Here is a 19613-nt window from a genome sequence, read left to right as displayed (position 1 = left end):
GGTAGGAGAGGTGCGCCATTTGGCGCGGGGTATTTCAGATCACTCCCCGCTCCTGCTACACTTTGATGTCTTCCCGAGGGGTGAGGGCAGGGTAGCTCCAATCAATGCCTGGTACCTGCGCGACCCCACTATTCGCGCTGACTTGATTAAATCCTTGCAGCGATACTTTGATGAGAATGTGGGGTCCGTCCCTTCGGCTATCTCCCTGTGGGAAGCCTTCAAGACAGTTCTCAGAGGGGAAGCCCTGTCCCTTATCTCCCATTCCCGGAGGCGCGAGCGGGAGGAGGTGACCCGGGTGGAGGCCGAAATTGCCGAATTGGAGGGCGATCTAGAGGGTGGGGTGACAGATGCTGCATTACATGTCCTACAGCTTAAGCGGGCGGCCTACAGGGCCCTCATTACGGAGGCGGCCAGGGGCCTCAGTAGAGAGCAACAGGGGCGATTGTATGATGTGGGTGATAAGGCTGGTAAACTGCTTGCGTGGTTGGATAAAAAGGAGAGAGCGAGTCGTGTGGTCCCGCTGATTGAGAGGATGGATGGTGTGAGTGTAACCGAGCCAGAAGACATTGTCTCTTGTTTCGCGGAGTATTTCCGCGAGGTGTATTCCCCGGCTTCTTCCTGCTCGGAGGAGGATTCCCACGCCCTGCTTAGGGATATCGCGCTGCCTTCCCTCTCGGAGGTGGACAGGGTGTCGTTGGATGCCGCTCCCACCTCCGACGAAATTGCCCTCGCCATACGCTCGGTCGCCTCCGGCAAGGCCATGGGCCCGAACGGCATCCCTATCGAGTTGTATAAGTTGCGACCGGATGTATTGGCACCCCACCTCCACGCGATGTTCCTGGCGGCCCACTCGCTGGGCTCCCTCCCGCTGGACCAGCGTCTAGCTACAATCGTGGTGATCCACAAGGAGGGGAGACCTCGAGACCGGGTTACATCCTATCGGCCTATCTCGCTCTTGAATGCGGAGCCCAAAATTCTCACCAAGGTGCTGGCCAACCGGCTGGTCGGCGTGGTGGGCGATCTGGTCCACCAAGACCAGTCCGGCTTCATTCCCCATCGCAACACGGCCCTTAATCTGCGGCGCTTGCACGGGGTGCTCGCACGTGTCCCATTCGTGAGGGAGCCGGCCATATTGGCGTCCTTAGACGCCACCATGGCGTTTGACACGCTTGAGTGGCCATACATTTGGGCGATGCTGGCGAAGTTTGGATTTGGCCCGGGGTTCATCAGCTGGGTCAAATTGTTGTATTCGGGCCCATTGGCGCAGGTGGTGGTGAATGGAAGAGTATCGGCCCCATTCGAGCTGGGACGGGGCACGCGACAGGGCTGCCCCTTGTCGCCGCTCCTGTTTGCACTGGCCTTGGAGCCCCTGGCGGAGTGGCTGCGGTGGCATCCTTCCATCCGTGGTCTCCGTTGGACCCCCGAGTACGAGGACCGCGTGTCCCTATACGCTGACGACATCCTTCTATACCTAGCCTCCCCACGTAAATCACTGATTGTCCTGGTTGATGTTTTGCGCTCATTCGGCCGCAACTCAGGCCTTGTCATCAACTGGGCTAAATCATGTGTGTATGTGCTCTCCGGGGAGGCTCCCGTCCTCCCGCGGGGCTGTCCGATCCAGATTGCCTCTCAGGGGTTTAGGTACCTGGGTGTCTACATCACTCTGGACCCGGAGGCCCGCTACGAGCGGAACTTGCTTCCCCCCCTCCTGCGCTTAAAGGAGGACGTCGCGCGCTGGCGGCGCCCACTGATTTCGCCGCTCGGCCGGGCGGCGTTGTTTAAGATGATGTCATTGCCACGCTTCCTGTACGCTCTCCAGAACACTATGGACTTAGTCCCGGCGCGCTACTTCCGTGAGGTGGAGAGTCTACAGCGCCGCCTGTTCTGGGACGGGAGGCCGCGTATTGCCCTGGCGAAATTGACGCTCCCATGGTACGACGGGGGGATTGCCCTCCCGGATATTAAACGGTATTACTGGGCCTCCCAGCTAGCTGCAATTAACCATGGCCTCTACGGGCCTGCCTTAAACCCGGCATTTGAAATGGACAAGATGCTACTGCCCGGTGGCGACTACAATCGAGCGCTCTATTCTGGCGCGCCCGACGCTCGCCTGACGGGACCCACGCGTGTCATGGTGCGAGTATGGCACGCGGCTAATGCAGCTATGGGGTGGAAGGACCGTTTGACCCGGGCGTCACCGTTGTATGCGTCTGGGAGGTTGGGCTCCCTGTGGACCTCGAAGGGCTTCGAGAAGTGGGACACGATAGGCATCAGTAAAGTGGGGGATTTCTGGACGAGGGGGGATTTAAAACATTCGAGACGCTGCAGACGGAGTTTCAGCTGCAGAGCAGTGAATACTTTCGGTACTTGCAGGTCCGTCATGCACTGGGCTCCGTCTTCCCAGACGGCGCCTCCATCCCGGAGTCTTCCCCCCTGGAGGATAGAGTGCTAGATGGCCACGTCCCAGACAGCACGATCTCACTTATTTACAAAAAACTGATCAATGACCGCTCGGGCTTGCTGACTGGCCTCCGAGAGGCTTGGGTCGCCGATGGGCTGGAGCAGGACGACGAGGACTGGATCTCCGCGGTGGCCTCTCCGAAGGAGGTGGCCATACCGGCTCGCCTTCGCTTCGTCCAGCTTAAGATACTCCACCGGGTCTACATGACGGGGCCAAGGCTTCTGCATATGGGCTATGCTGAGGATGGGTTGTGTAAGCGTGGGTGTGGTGCTTTGGCGACCTTCCTGCATATTTTGTGGGAATGCCCGAAGGTGGAGCGATTCTGGCGTGGTGTGCACGAGGTCCTGCGAGTGGTTACGCGTGTCGCTCTGCTGCCTGAAGCGAGGAGATGCCTGTTGAATGTGTGGGAGCCAACTGACTACTCGGCTCCGCAGACGTGGTGGGTGACTCTGGGATATATGATAGCTAAGCGTGATATTGCTCAATTGTGGGGATCCCAGAAGCCCCCGGCGGTGTCGGCCTGGAAAGAACACATGGATTGGTGCATGTTTCGAGAAAAGGTGGTGTATGTGGCGAGGGGTAAGCCTGGGACATGGATGAAGGTATGGGGCCCCTGGAACGCCTACCACGGGGGTATCTGCGCGCCACCATTGCTGCCTGCTGCTTCACCAGCCCCGTCCCCTTAGCTGACTCCTTCCCCCAGCCCCGGGCACAGGGTTCCCCCAGTCCTTGCTCTGTTCCCCTTCCCCTCTTTCGACTCCTGTGGATAGTTGGGGTCCCCCATTCGGGGAGCACGCGCTGCTATTTTCGATTGCTGGTTGCCTTGTGGGTGTGGTTTTCTCGTTGTTTGTATAAAATGAAACCGTATTGTGGGGTCTGATTGATGTGGCCCACGACGTTGATACCTCCTGATTATGCTTCTCTGCAATGCCAAGTGGTTATGAACGTATGTCATATGCTCCTGTCATTCTTAGCGGCCGGCCGGAAGGTTGTAGGCCCATACTTGTATATTCTTGAGATTTGTAATAAACGGTTTCAAAAAAAAAAACAAAAAAAAAGAAAAAAAACTCAGTAAATGTAAATAAGGATGGGGGCAGGCAGAGGAGCGGATTCATCAAGGGGATAGAAAGGCAGTGATCCTTAATAGTAAGATAACGCAAATACATTTATTTAGAAAGAAATTCAGAGGAGTAATTTATTTAGGTGTTTTCAGAATGTCAAGTGTGTGGTGCGAGTGCAAGGATCGGAAGGCATGGATTTCTGAACTGTTTCCACCGTGCCTGAAAAACACAATTTCCAGAATTAGCGACGGCTGGCTTCAGTGATCCTTGGAAGAGTGTGAGACATACACTATACTGTGTGCTGAGCTTTGGGATTTGATTTTGACTTTCAAATGATGCCGGCTAAGGCATGTAAGGGCTGAGGTAAGGTACAAACTTTCAGGTGCCTGTCAGAAGTTGAAAGTGCATGAGCAGTACAGCTCTTTCTTACTTAGGTTTTTTTTTTTTTTAAATCAAACATCATACCTAAAATGCTGACAAGGATAACAGATATTAAGAAAAATCCACGTTTGTTCAATTAGTGCCTGCTTCAGCATTTATACTATCTGCCAAACAGTTGCTGAACGGGCCCCATCATTAGATCCGGCTCTAATCTGTTGCAATATTGTGCGCAGGTTGCCGCCATTTCACCACAGGCACCTGCATATGTATCTCAGCTTTTCTTGAACTTTTGGGGCAGAGCTCTACATCTATATTTTACCTGGCCTAAGCTTCACTAGTAATATTAGCTACACAACACCTCTGCTACATATCCTAACATCAATGTGTGCTTTTACAATCACTAATATACGTTAGTGATTCTGAAAGCACACGTCCTGCTTCTAGACTTGCTGCATGCCTTTTGTTAATAGAGCATGGCTGCGGGCAGACTGTGTGCATTTTTTAAAGTATTCATGTTAATTGCTGCAATTAGAATATATACTTTAAAAAATGTACACAATCTGCCCGCAGCAACGCTCTATTAACAAAAAGCATGCAGCAAGTGGGCTGGGTCCTGCCAATGCTGAGTTTTTAAAAGCCGGTGCTGAGACAGGTCCCTATCAGGCTCTTCATTTTTGCCCTCACCCTCAGGGTAAAAAAAACCTCAACTCTGAAGCAGTGCAACTGCTCAAAGACTTTGGTGTAACTTCAGAGGACTTTTTATAGTTTTTTCACAGTCTGATCATTTCAGAACTGAGGTATTTTCGATATTATATTCAGCAAAGCCGTAGTTGTTGCTTATTTATCTTATGCAACTAACAACCATTGAAATTGTTGTAGGTATAATGTTACTTGTTGTATTATATATCTAGATGCAATGACAGAGGTAGCACAATAACGGTTGGGCTGCACAATATGCTAAGCACAGATTTTTAGCCAGGATCTTAATTACATCAGGCACGCCCCTTTGAAAGACCCCCCCATCCCCCCCCCCCCCCCAGTTTTTTCATCCTGCTTAAAGCCCTGAGCAGGCCTAAAAGCACCACGTGTGCTTTCAGAATCACTAACATATATTAGTAACTCTGAAAGCACACATGGTGGACTTCTGTGTACATTCCCCCCCTGTGTATCCAAGAATCATCTTCAGAGCGGATAAGTGAACTCATGATTATCAGTTTTTAAGGGTGGAGTAACCCTCGCCTTGGTAGAGCCAGCTCTGTTCTGTAGAGGCTTGCCCTGATGACCTTGAATAATTCTTAAACAGAATCTTGCAAATAGCATTTTCCTTTCATTTATTTTGAATCTGGGTAATGTGTGAGATTGTATTACAGACATTTTATGACAAATGTGTTTTTGTTTCATGCAACAGCCATACTTTTTTTATTTTAGATCCAGGATCTCAGATATGAGAAATGGGAGGATATCACAGTGATTATTTGCAGAAGTATTAGTGTGTTAGAATATTGGAAAAATACATCACTATCCCTGAATATTAACTATAAACACATTTGGAATTTGAACCAGTGTGTCTGTGTACTATTTGTGATCTGGCCAAAGGGACATGAGAAAGCTGAAACTGGATCATAAATTCAAAGCTGATCCGCACAGAGGCCCCCAAAATACGTTTGGCCGAGGGCGCTCAAAGTCCTTAAGATGTCCCTGAGCTGCCACTGTGTTGTTAGTTAGGAAAGAAGAGGTTCACTGGCACTGTGGAATGAGGCCGGTTGCCCTGGTTTCCTAATATATATTAGTGTAGCTTTGTCATGGTTGCAGATGCTCTGCACTTCGAACATGACACAACCATTGTACCATTTTTTATTTTTTTCTGCATATTTATATAGCGCGAACTCGACCCAAAGGTATTGGAGCGCTTTACATAGCACCGTATTTACATTACACATTCAGGCACGGGGAGATTGAGTGATTTTCCCAGAATCACAGGATGTGGACGCGACTTCGAGGCTCGAACTCTGGTTTCCTGCACCAGAGGCGGCAGCGCAGCCGACGGACCACATCCATTGTACTCCAGTCACCAATACGAAGGCCATCCCCCTGGCTGGACTGGCCTTAGCAGGCATCAGGCGTTTGCCTGGGAGGCTGGAAGGGTGGGGGGGTCAGTTTTGGAGCAGTGGAGCCAGTTTTGTTACTGGAGGGTGGGAGGCGGTGCGGCAAAATTACCAGGGCTACTTTGGGTTCCCAGTCAGGCTCTCCCTGCCCCTTCAAACAGGCCTCCTCCGTTCCAGTACCTAAGTTAGTTATCTTCGCAATAAAGCAGGAACCCCAAGGCAGAACCACTGTCGCTGCACCTACACATGCGGTCTGGTTCTTTGCGCACATTGCCGTGGCTGGAGCGCACAGAGACCTCACACTGCCGCACACAGAGAAAAAACATTAGAGGGAACATTGCTGGTGAGTTTATTTTCAAACATGTGTGAGTAAAGTGCACAGGATGGTGGGTGCTGTACATTGGTTTTGGAATCCAAAGTTCACATTAGAGTTGGAAGTGCTGGTAGATGAAATGTCCAGAGTAAAGTCCACAGGCATCTGCTACATTGGCCCAACATGAACCCTCCATGTCATGTGGGCGAGTTGTGTGCGATTGAACAAGGTGAACGGGTTGCGCACAAAGAACATTGTCCAGAACAGGTTTAGAGGCCCTGGGGGATGTGCTGGGACATCTGCCTCTCACATGTCCTTCTTCGGACGACCCCTCCTCTTCCGGGGGGGGGGGGGATTCTCAGGTGCAGGATTCTGTTCTGCAGTGCAGGGGACTCTCCACCAGAGCCCTCCTCCCTCCCTGTGGCGCTGGCAGATGGTGTTGCAACAGATGCTGTGGCCACACAGGGAGGAGTGGACAGGTTTGTGATGATCTGGCGGAGGCATTGGAGTATGTCCCGATGCACCGCAGTAAGGGCATCCCACTTGGCCTCCATGCGAGCATGGTGGGCAGCCTGCTCCTGTTGCATGTCCTTGAGGATCCCCACTACCTGGTACACATCTATGATGCGTGCCAGTTGGGGGTCATCATGCAGTCCAGACCCCTCTGCAAGGCGTGCCCTCTGCCTCCCACCACTCCCAGCACTCCTATCCACACGGGCAGGACCAGCGGCGGGACGCACAGGTGACACTGGGACCCCTTGGGTGGTGTTGCTGGTGGTGTTTGCTGTAGCTTCCGGGGGGTCCTGTGTCCCTGTGCTGTGGGTATTCTGTGGCCTTGGTCTGTCCGTGTTGGCGGGGGTGCCCTGTCGGTTTCCAGATGCTGGAGGCGTGGGTACAGGGAGTGCAGATGTTGATGCTGCTGGTACTGCATGATGACTCACATTGGAGGGGCCAGGTTGGTCGTCGTCATCCGAAGAGGACAGAGACCAAGTCAAACCAGAGAGCTCAGTGTCCACCAGAGTCTGGGCCTGAGAATCCTCTTCATTTGGTGCTGGGTCCCCAGCACCACCTGTGCTTGGAAGAGACACACGATGCGAGTTATGTTTCTACATGCATCGATGGTTCACAAACATGACATTTTCTACTGTACGAACAGATGCCTGCCTGTACACTGCTTTTTCCCAGCTTGTCACAGACAGAGTTTGATATTGTTGTTGCCCATTTCCCAGCATGGCCTTGTGCTCCCCACAACAAAGCCCAGTGTCAGACATCTTGTCAGTACCTTCCCACTCCCTGTGAGGCGAGAATGGTTCAGTGTATGCTTGCTGGGCCATGTGGGTGTGTATAGATTGTCTGTGACTGCGACTCCCATCATACTCTTGGCTACACCTCCCTTCCCAGCATGCCCATGCTTCTTCCCTCTTGATTCTGCTTCCCTGTGAGGGGGTGTGACAGCAATGGCAAGATGGCTGACTGTGAAATCCTGGTGTTTGTTTGGCTACAAGTCCAAAGAGAACCCCTGTGCTTCACACAGCTGCACCCAGTACGGGGTGTCTTTTGATAATGTTTCACAGAGGTGTGGGTCAATGCATTCTACCCGGTGAGTTGAATGGAGTTTGTGTTGAGGGGGGTGTGTGTCTCCACATGCTGGTAAGTATGGTCAGAGCTGTCAGTCCTCCTTCCCACCCGGCCGGACATCCCACCATGAAACGTGCTTCCATTGGAGGGCGTGCAATTTGTCTTTCAGGATGTCAGTCAGTGGTGTCCTGCTTCTGATTTGCGCACATGCCCTAGCAGGGCCTTGTGCTCCCCACAGCAGGACCCAGTGTCAGCCATCTTCTCAGTCATGTTCCTCTCCCTGTGATGTGGGCATGTTTCAGAGAGGTCTTGATGGGCCAATTTTGAGGGGGAGCATTATCTGTGACTACAAACCCCATCATGCTTTTGGATACACTCACTTCACCTGCATCCCCACAATTCCTTCCTGTCAGTCAGCTGCACTGTGAGGTAGTGTGTTTGTGGTGGCAAACTGTCTGGCAGTGTCTATTTAGCATTGTGCCACTGCCTTGCTCTATTTGTTTGTAGGTTGGTGCATGTCATGACACAGTTCCAAGTCACTATGAGATGGCAGGTATTGTGTTTGTCTGACTGGCATACACATCTTGGGTTTATAATCTATTGGTTACTGTAGCTTTGCTTGCGGTGCATGGTTTCACTGTCCCCTTGCCACACAATCTTGGGTATGTTGTTTGTGTACTCACCAGGCTCTGGTATGTCTGTTAGCCCATGGACGCTCTCTGGTGGTAGGATGTCCCGCACCTTCTCCTCCCAGGTCCTGAAGTAGACTGGTTTGGCAGGAGGGCCACCGCCGGTGCACTGACTCAGGGCGTGATCTTTTTCGATGAGTTTCTTGACCCTCCTGCGCACGTCATACCACCTGTTCTGGATATGGTCCTTTGTGCGCCTTGCTGGTGCTTGGGCGTTCACCTTGCTCACAATCTTCGCCCACATCTTTGTTTTCTGTGACATGGGGGTCCTTTGGACCAATGTACCAAACAAATGTGGCTCTACTCTGATGATCTCGTCTGCCAGCACTTCTAACTCACTAACTGTGAACTTTGGATTCTTCTTTGGGGGCATTGTAATGGGTGGTGGTGGTGAGGGATGTGTGTGTGAGGGTGGGTTGGTGTTGGTTTTGCTGGCTGTATGTGTGTGTGATGTTGGATGAGGTGCTGGTGGTATGTGAGTTGTGTGATGGGTGAGTTGTGAGTGTGTTTGTGGTTGCTGTGTAATGGTGTTTGCTGCTGCCTGTGTCTCCTGTTTGCAAGGGATGATGGTAGTGATTGTAGTCCTTTATATATTTGGAGTTTTGGGTGCGTCTTTGTCCCAGGTTTTTTTTATTTGGTATTTATTGGCTTTGTCATTGCTTGTTTTGTCCTTTTTTTGTCTTTTTTCCTTTGGGTTTTGTAGGCATGAAGGAGACGTTCTTCTGACCGAGACGGACGCTGATGTTGGCTCGTGCAGGACTCTCCGGGTCGTTCACGCTGCCTATCTTCTGTGTTTCATACACATCGGTTGCGAAGGTCTCTATTGCTTGTGGGCCCGGTTTTCTGTGCGTGTCGGTCGTGCGGCTTAGTCTCCGTGCGAGTCGGTCTGAGTTTCCACGCATTGCATCGTACTGCACGGATCGGACATCGCGGGTACGGGTCGGTCGGGTTCATTCCGGGTTTGCGTCAGTCGGTGAAAATCGCGTCGGTTTTCCGGCCGGTTCACTATTTTCCCTACGGCTCGGTCGTACGGCTTGTATTCCATACGTGTCGGTTGTAATTCACACGCGTTGCATCGTACTGCACGGGTCGTACGGCGCTAGTCCTTGTGGGTCGGTATCCGGTCTGGGTCCGTGTCGGTTGGTTCGTTTTGCAGCCGGAATCAGAATTGGCCCCTTAGTCTTCAAAGAAGACTTTGAGTATGATGTTGCGGAAAAAAACAGCCAATTCCTGGCAGATCTTAAAAACATCTAAGGTGTTGGTAGGTACGAAACCCAGTCCTTTGTTAAGGACTGCTTCCTGGGGACCCATGAGGGGGATGTTAGTTAGATTCATTACGAGAGAGGTCACTCCCTGCTCGTCCCTGGTGAGGGGTCTCTCGCCATGCTTCTGGTTACGCTCTGGTCTAGGTCCTCCCATTGCACCCCTGTAGACCCCTTCTGCTTGCCCCTATAGTCTGAACTAAGCTATGAACTCCTGGGGTACACAAGAAAGTATCCAACCGGATATGTACTTTGTGGAGCCCGGAAAAGAAGGAGTAATCCCTCTCATTCAGGTTCATCTGCCTCCACAGATCCGTCAGTCCCCAGACGTGTTGCCACTCCTGAAACATGTGTGCTACAATTACAGTCTTGGCGCCGCTCCCCAAGACAAGTAGATAAGAATCCCCCATCCAAAAAACAGCAAAAGACATATATAATCGAGGGGGGTGCCCACGCGGTGTCTGGCGGATAAGTATGGATCCTTCCCGCTCAGCCACCCATCCACCCAGCTCAAAACACCTCAATACTTGCCAACTCCCACTTCATATATGCAGTACAGTGCGAGCACTCCAAGAAATCGACCAGGAACCCTCAGAAAAGCTTCCACACCATACCAGTCTGCTGCACTACTCAGATGATGTCGTCAGAAGATCTCAGTGTCACCTTGGGCTGCTCCGTACTCAGACTCTCAGAGATACTAGAGCTGAGATCAGAATCTGAGTCTCTTGCCGGCGCATCGCTCACCAGTGTTGTTCGTCCCATGTCCCTACCACTGATTAGTGCCACCACCTCCAGCTGTACTGCCTCCTGAGAAGGGACAATGGATTCTCTCTTCTTCCTTCCACTGCGGGGGCCGGTCTGCCATGCTGTGTCACTCAGGGCCCCTACTAGGGCCTACATCCCATCGAGTCTCCAGCCAATCCCATGTCTCCTGTAGTGAGTGAAAAAACTCCGTCCCCTCTGGGGCCATTACTTTCAGCTGGGCCGGGAGCAGCATTGCATATTTGAGGTCAAGGCGACGGAACTCCTTCAGTTGTGCACTATTACATCAATTATAACATCATATTTTGTAGTTGCCCTCCCATAGCATGCATTGGAATATTATTTATTACATTTCCAGTTTATACTTTCTGTTGACGTAGTTTCTTGGCTGTATGTGTAGCTCATGTGATTTAGTAACTGCTTTACTTTCTGCAAAGTGAGATACTTTGCAGCTTCTGTCATTGCACCTGCAAGTAGTGTAAGAGCATACATATATAGAATACGTTAACGTTTGTATATTTAATATTTACATTTAAAATCATGCAATCACTTCTATTTTGTAAACTTACATGTATGTTGTGTATAGATGTTTCTCACAATTTTGCAGCTTTTCAGTTGGGCTGTTCTTATGTGGAGCTGGTGTTTGCTTTCTGTTAGATGAAAATAAAATCGTAATTTTCACTTTAAATGTTAATTTGTTGTTAGTTTGTAGATGTTGAGGTCGTTCGGTTTATTTTTGCTCGCTATTTGGGTGAGTTTATACTTTTGTATTAATTTATATATATTTACTTAAACATTTTTGATGCTTTTTGATAGTTGTTATTTTCAGGCAGTTTATCGCTATTTCCAGGCACAGGTTTTTTCTTTTAGGAAGTCTATGTAAAAAAAGTTATAAGTTGGATAGTATTTTATTAATTATTTTTTACCTAAGATTTTAAGCATAATAACAATTAATTTAGTGTACATATAAGTTCTACTTACTTGGTTAAGTAGTTGTTGAATGTAAATATTTTTTCTGTAATGATTTGGTGATAAATCTAACAGAGTTCCTCGTCTTGCAGCATTTGTTGTTTTTGAAGTAGTTAATTGATTAAATTAGTGTGCCTTTATATTGTTGATTTAATTGTTAGTTTTATTTTTTTTATTTAATTTGGTTCGATTTTATTTCATTGGTTGGTTTAGTTTCAATTTGAAACTTTTTGTTTGATTGTTTAGTCCTTATATGATAAATGCTAATTTAGGTATTATTTTTGATAATATGTAGTTTGCTACTTTTGAAAATAAGTGTGCATGTATGTAAATATATATACATATTTATTTATTTATTAATATGTAGGTTATAGTTTACATTTTTCTAGATCATGATTATTTTTTGGAGGGTTATATTGTTATAAATGCAGTAATATATTTTTGGGGGGTTAAAAGTCAATGTAATATAATTTTGTTTAATTTAAGTAAGTGTATAAAACCTTTTTAAAGTATATTTCTATTGACGCCCTTGAGGGGTGTGTGCAATTCCGCCCTATTGGGTGTTTAGACCATTACCTGTGCCTCTATTGGTCCTTGGCTTTGCACCAAACCTGGTGCGCTTCCTGGCCAAGCCGGGGGCGACAGGAATACTTCCCCTTTGATGTGGCCGCCCGGCAGCCACCTAAACCGGTCCTTATGTGTCCACGGCGGCTGTTTTGGCTCCGGCCCTCTGTGCCCCCTTTGGGGGCGGCCTCTGCATAAATCTTCACATCAGTCTCATCCAATACCTCCTGCTCCTTTTGCCTCCAGATGTAGGTGGCCATGGACTTTTCCCTGACAGTCGAGAACCGTGCTGTCCAGATGGCATACCTATTAACGTGTGAGGGTGACACCCACATGAGGGCAGTTTTACACCATATCAGGCAGTGAGAGTGGCGTCCACCAGAGGGCAGTCTGACCACCGTTGATCAGTCTCCCATCTTCACTCTTTGCTTTTGAATGCAACAGGCTCCGAGATCAGATAAACAGCATCACCTCCTCGCAATCTGCTGCAAATAACAGATGTTAATATTTTCAAATTTATGGTACTCAATTTGCCGACCTTTTAGAGAATTGTAAACTTGTAACTGGATTTTCGTGTATTCAAACTCGTAACCTGTCAACAAACCGTTCAACACGGGAAAGGTTCACCTCATCGGCCTAGTCCACAGCTGCAGGGAGGGGGTAGAGTAACACACTGCAGAGGCCAAATTTTATTCTACTTTGATAGATATGGCATGAACTTTAAATTAGTGGTTATCCAGTTTGTTTTAAAGGGACCGATCCCAAAATACCACTGGAAGATAATTTACAAAACAAATCGGGAATCTACGGCTAAAACTGAGCAGCTAATGTTTTGTGTGTAACGAGGAGGGCAAACGTGCCCTTTCCTAGACATAGTTTCATCCACATCAGGTAAACACAATGATGAGGAAGGGTAAGCCTCAGTGTAAGGGAGATTACAGTGAGGAATCAAAGCATTCCTCACTTCCTCTCCGTGATCACTGCCTTACTGATTGACCTTGAGGCAGCCAGGCCTTGGGTACCAGACAGGAGATAGGAGAGCTGTAGAGATGCCAAAAAATTGTTCCCAGGAAAAAACGCAACAATCCGACAAAGCCAAACAGTGTTTCTTTGTGCTGTTTTAAGAGCAAGTGCTTGTGCGTTGGATATTGTGATTTAGTGTTGTTACAAATTGAGTGTGTGTAAAATGCAAGGAAACATGCATGTGTATTTTTTAAAGATGAATGCACAAGGTTGTGTATTTTTCAAAGATGTAGCAAAAAACATCAGTGTCAAAGATAGTCACAGCTTGAGTAATGTAAGAGCAAAGACGGGCAGAGAGTAAGAAGCAGCCAATGTATGTATCACAATATATACTTTTGCTTTCTTCACAGTTGGTTTTTAACTGTTTTGCAAAGCATAAAAAAGGAAAAAAAAATAGATGCACGCACTGCCTAACTCTTTATACTCTTTTAGGTCTTGCCTAGAGACCGCATTAGCTGTCTCACTAGTCTTCTTTAAAAACACAAAACAAAAATGTAATTCCTATATACATACAGGGAATTTTCAGTCAACCCCCCCTTATTAATTGGTCTATTTATGTGTTGTGCGAGTTTTGCTTCTGCCCACAACAGCATACCACATTGGGCAAAGTGTCAGCACTCTTCATCAATGGGATGTTGCACTGGGAGCGACAGACTTTTCCGGATCACAAGTGCACAGTCGCCTGAGAAGGATTACCAGGGCTACTCGATTATCTTTATCTTTTTGGGGGGCATTTTCTGCACATGGGATAGGTGTGTAAACAAAAAGACAATACGTGCTTGCCAAGGACCTGTGGCGGTTGATGATCTTTGAAAGTGGTGGTGCCAGAAGTTCACCCCATTTTTGACACAATATGGCTTGAGAGTTCCCTGTATGTTAAGAATTAAGTGTCAAGGCCAGCATTTTGTTATGGGTACCCCTTTACGCCAAGAATTACCACCAGCATTTTGCCATATGTTTCTCCTTATGCCAGGTATTACTTCCAGTCTTTCAGCACCTGAATTTTGTATTGGGTGCACTCCCTTATGCCAAAAACTTCCTCCAATGTCCCAAAGCCAACAATTTGCCACAGGTGCCCTCATGCCATGAATTTCCTCCAGTATGCAAACAGCAGAATTTCTCCACAGTGCCCTCTATACCAACAAGCATTGGCATAGCCAATAGGTTTCGCCAATGGGACCGTATAAGTGTTTAGCCATGCAACAGCTGATGTTGTTGCAGGAAGGATATTGTGCTGCATAACTAAATACTTATAAGGCCCCAAAGGCGAGATCTATTGGCTATGCTTGTTATAAAATTTTGCGGAAGCAGTGTTATGCGGAAAGGCAATATGCAAATGTGGGCCACTTTTTTAAGCGTGCCTGGGCCAATTTTTAATCCCAATCCAGCCCTGGTCACTATTACAACTCTAATAACTAGTAGCTTGGGATGCTTTTTATTTAACATAAGTAGCTCTTATTACTGAAAAGGTTGGAGATGCCTGGATATGTTACATGGATTGTAACTTTTGACCTTTGGGTTACAGTGGAACTCTGAAACAAACTCCATTACCCACTGTGCTATGTTGCAAATTGAAATCTGTGACCTACATGTTATACTTCATTCTGCGCCGTGGGTACATTAATCATCTGTGATCAGAGATGATACACAAATCTCGCCAGCGAGTGCATGAACCACTTGCACTATCGTACCAGTACTACACGGAGATTTGCTGGAGAAACTTACATCTTTATGGCATGCGTTGTTAGCACCAGAGCTATCTTTTTTTTTTTTTTTTTTTTTTTTTTTTTTGAAAACCTTTATTTCGAAATTCAGGACACAGCTATTCAGCCGACAGCCCGAAGGTTCGGCAGCATTGCAAGTTAGATACAGTAATGTGTCCCCGATACAGTACGATGAGTAATGCAAAGGTCCAATTTTAAATATACACAGTAAAAACACACAACAAACCCCAGCAAGGCAGAAACATTGAAATCCCATGGCGAAAGCCCCCAGGGGAGGCAGGACCCCACTCATCTACAAAGTATAAGACTGTGTGCGGAGGAAGAAGGGGAACAGCAGAGGCCCAGAACGGTTACCAAAACCAAACTGTGCTGGAAGGTAGGTCAGGGGGAAAGCTGTTCCTCGGGAGGTTCCAGGTCCGGGGCAAGACATATTCCCCCCCTGTATTGGTTCCACCGCCCCCAGATGGCATGCCACTTCCGGGGGCGACCTCTAGAGCAGTAGACCGTCTTCTCCCTAAACATGCTCCAATCCATGTTCTCCTTCCACGCGGTCAGTGTAGGGGGTCCCGAGGAGCCCCATAATCGCGCGATATCCCTTTTAGCTACCATGTTACCCAGAGTCACCCATTGGGTCTGCGCCTCATCGAGATCAGTGGGCCCCCAGACGTTCAGGAGGCAGCACCGCGCCTCCGGCTGTACCACAATGCCCGTCACCTCCCCCATGACTGCATGGACTCTCCTCCAGAACTCCACAATGACACCACATTCCCAAATGATGTGCAGGAAAGTACCCACCATACCACATCCCCTTCTGCACAGGCCGTCCTCCGAGAATCCCATGTGGACCAGCCTTGGCCCCGTAACATACACCCGGTGCAGTATTTTAAGCTGCACCAGCCTCAGACGCGACGGGATCGCAACCTCCTTAGGCGAAGAAACCGCTGACTGCCAGTCCTCATTATCCAACTCTAGGCCATCCCTGGTCCACTGTTCTCTCAGCCCCAATAGCAAGTCTGCCCGGACGTTTATCAACTTCTTATATATGAGCGAAATCGTGCTCTCGGGCATATGACCATCAAGGACTCGGTCCTCAAGGGGAGAGGACTCTGGCACCTTCTCACCCTCCACGAGGACTGATCGGAGGGCGTGACGCAGCTGGATATACCTAAAATAATCTGAAGGCCCTAGCTCAAACTCAGTCTGCAACTCCTCAAAGGACTTCACCCTCCCCTTATGCAGCACATCTCCCACCTTGGATATACCTATCAGGTCCCACTTATCAAAGCCCTTCGTGTGCCAGAGTCTTCCCAACCTTTCCGATTCAAACAATGGGGTAGCGAGGGTGAGCCTATCCTTCCAGCCCAGCGAGTCGGTCGCCATCTTCCATACGCGCACCGCCACACCTGTGGGCCCCGTGAGGGACGAGTCTAGGGACCGCGAATACAACGCCCTGTAGTAGTTACCGCCGCGCAGCAGCCACCTATCCATGGCATACCCAGGGCTGAGGGCAGGGCCGTAAAACCCATGGTTGATCGCGCTCAGCTGCGTGGCCCAATAGTACCGTCGGATGTCTGGGAGCGCAATGCCCCCATCGTACCATGGGAGCGTCAACTTTGAAATAGCTATTCGCGGCCGCCCATCCCACAGCAACGTCCTTTGGAGGCCTTCGACCTCCCGAAAGTATTTGGCCGGTACCCAGTCCAAGGTGTTCTGGAGGGCGTAGAGGAAGCGGGGAAGAGACATCATTTTGAACAGGGACGCACGCCCAACAAGGGAGAGCGGCAGCCTCCGCCAACCTTCAACATCTCGCCTCAAGCGTGCCAAGGGGGGGAGCAAGTTCCTCTCATAGCGCACAACAGGATCCATGGATATAAAAATCCCCAAATACACAAAACCTTGCTGGGTAACCTGTATCGAACATGTTCTAGGGATCGGTGGGACCTCGCCACTAAGAACGTACAAGTACGATTTGCCCCAATTAATCACAAGCCCCGAGTTCCTACCGAACGATGCGAGTACGTCACAGACCACTATAAGCGACTTCTTTGGTGAGGCAAGATACAACAGGATATCATCGGCATAAAGCGAAATACGGTCCTCGTGATCAGGCGACCACCGAAGGCCCCGTATATCCGGGTGCCAACGTATCCACGCAGCCAACGGTTCAAGTGCGAGGGCGAACAACAGGGGCGACAGGGGGCAGCCCTGCCGAGTACCCCTACCAAGCTGAAACGGGGTAGATGCCCGACCATTCACCACAACATTCGCTAGTGGCCCCTCGTACAGCAACCGGACCCAACTCACAAACCCGTGACCGAAACCAAACTTGGCCAGCACGGCCCATAAGTATGCCCACTCCACCGTGTCAAAGGCCATCGTGGCATCAAGAGATGCCACAACAGCCGGTTCACGCAGCGTGCCCGCCCTGGCGATGACGCCATGAAGACGCCTAAGGTTCAATGCTGTGTTTCGGTGCGGGATAAAGCCAGATTGATCCGGGTGGACCAGATCGCCAAGTACCCTAATCAGACGGGTAGCCAGGAGTTTGGCCAGAATTTTCGGCTCAGCGTTGAGGAGTGAAATGGGCCGATAGGAGGCGCATCTATCTCGGGGTTTACCCTCTTTGTGTATGACCACGATCGACGCCAGCCGCTGATCCAACGGAAGGATCCCATCTCCCCGCGCCTCCAAAAACATGGCGCGCAGGTGAGGGGCGACCCTATCCGGGAACAGTTTGTACAGATCGATCGGCAGTCCGTTCGGTCCAGAGGCCTTACCCGAATTCAACGCGCGAATCGCCCCCGCCACCTCGTCAACCGTGATGTCGCCATCCAAATCGTCCCTATCTATGTCAGAGAGGCAGGGCAACTCGATATCACGGAGGAGATCAGACGAGTCCTCGGGCGGCCTGTCCGACACAGAGGAATAAACCCTATGAAAATACTCCGCGAAACACTCCACAATCCCCTCAGGTTCCACAATCGCCTCTCCCCCCTCTCCAATCAACTCTGGCACCACTCTATTGACCCGTTCCTTCCTGTCCAGCCACGCCAGGAGTTTCCCTGCCTTATCTCCAACATCATACAGACGGCCCTGTTGTTCCCTGCTGAGGGTCTTGGCGGCGTCCGTCACCAGGTCCCTATACTCCGCCTGCTTCAAGCAAAGCTCATGCAATGAGGACTCTGTGACCTCCTCCTCCATATCCCCTTCAAGGGCCGCAATCTCCTCCTCCACTTGCCGCACTTCGCAATCCCTCCGATTCTTGGCAGTCACCACCAGGGAGAGGGCCTCCCCCCGAAGCACGGTCTTAAAAGCTTCCCACAGCGAGATCGCCGAGTCCACGGTTCCCAGATTGTCCTTAAAGTAATTATCTACCTTCTTTACCAGGGCGCTGCGCATCTTGGGGTCTCGGAAATACCATGGGTTAATTGGGGCCACCCTCCCTCCTCCCTCCCGACCGAGATCCAGCCGGATCCACACTGGCGAGTGATCAGAGATACCACGTGCCATGTGCCTCGCCTCGGATATCAGCGAGGCATGTGCGGCCAGAGTGAGCAGGTAGTCAATCCTGGAGAGGCTACCATGCGCCCCGGAGTGAAACGTGTATTGACTCTGTGTGGGGTGCCGGAGCCTCCAGCAGTCTATCAGGCCAAACGTGTCCAGGAGGTCCGGAAGCCATTTCTGAGCCCCCCCTGTGTCCCTGGGCGGGTATCTATCCAGCAGTCCGGAACCCACAGCGTTGAAATCCCCTCCCACTACCAGCATGCCCCCCGGGAGAGTCAGCAAAGCCCTGCCCAATTCAGCAAATGTGGCGGCCTGCAGGGCCGGCGGGACATAAACCGAAACCAAAACCAAAGTCCTTCCTTCCCACCGCCCCGCCACCGCCACAAACCTCCCCCTATCGTCAACAATGGTGGAGTCCACCTCAAAAGGCAGCGATGCTCTAACGAGGATGCCCACACCCCTGGACCCAGAAGAGAATCCCGAGTGTGCAATGAACTTATACCCCTTCCTATTCAGGGCATAGCACGTATTGCCTATGAGATGCGTCTCCTGCAGCAGTACAACGTCTGGCATTGAGCGTTTCAGAAATTGCAAAACAATCCCCCTCTTAATGCGATCCCCCAAACCATTAACATTCCAGCTTATAACACTTAGGCCTCTACCCCCCATCCTCAAACGGAAAGAGGCCCACCCCACACCCGAGGCGCCACCATGGAACAACCCTGAGGATAATCATCATGCCTTGCAAAAATAAACCCCCCAACAACAAACTCAAACTCCCCATAACTCCCCCCACCCTGCACCCCTGCTGCAGCTTAAAAAGCCCCCCCAACTTGCAGTGTGCCTGTCGCCCTACAAAAACAAAAATCTACAAAAAGTACCCCAAGGGAGGAAAAGAGCACCCCTCGTCCTCCCGCAACCCTCCACAGTTACTGCACTATGTTCAAATCTTCAAATTTGGTCAAATCAAGTCAGGCCGGCTTTGAGATATCAGCCCTGTCCATCTCGGCCACTGTCTCCATGCTCAGCTGTGTCGTCCCCGGTCCGTCGCCGGGGCAAAGCGTCCAGCCATTCGTCGGCCATAACAGGAGAGTCAAAAAAGAATGTCCGATCTTCATGCACCACCCGTAGTCTGGCGGGGAAAAGCATGGCATATTTTAGGTCCCGTTCCCGAAGTCTTCGCTTCACCCCCAGAAAGCTCTGTCTCTGTCTCTGCA

Source organism: Triturus cristatus, chromosome 7 (assembly GCF_964204655.1).
Source record: "Triturus cristatus chromosome 7, aTriCri1.1, whole genome shotgun sequence".
NCBI classification, from domain to species: Eukaryota; Metazoa; Chordata; class Amphibia; order Caudata; family Salamandridae; genus Triturus; species Triturus cristatus.
The sequence above is the reverse complement of the archived record's forward strand: the minus strand, read 5'-3'. Positions refer to the sequence as shown.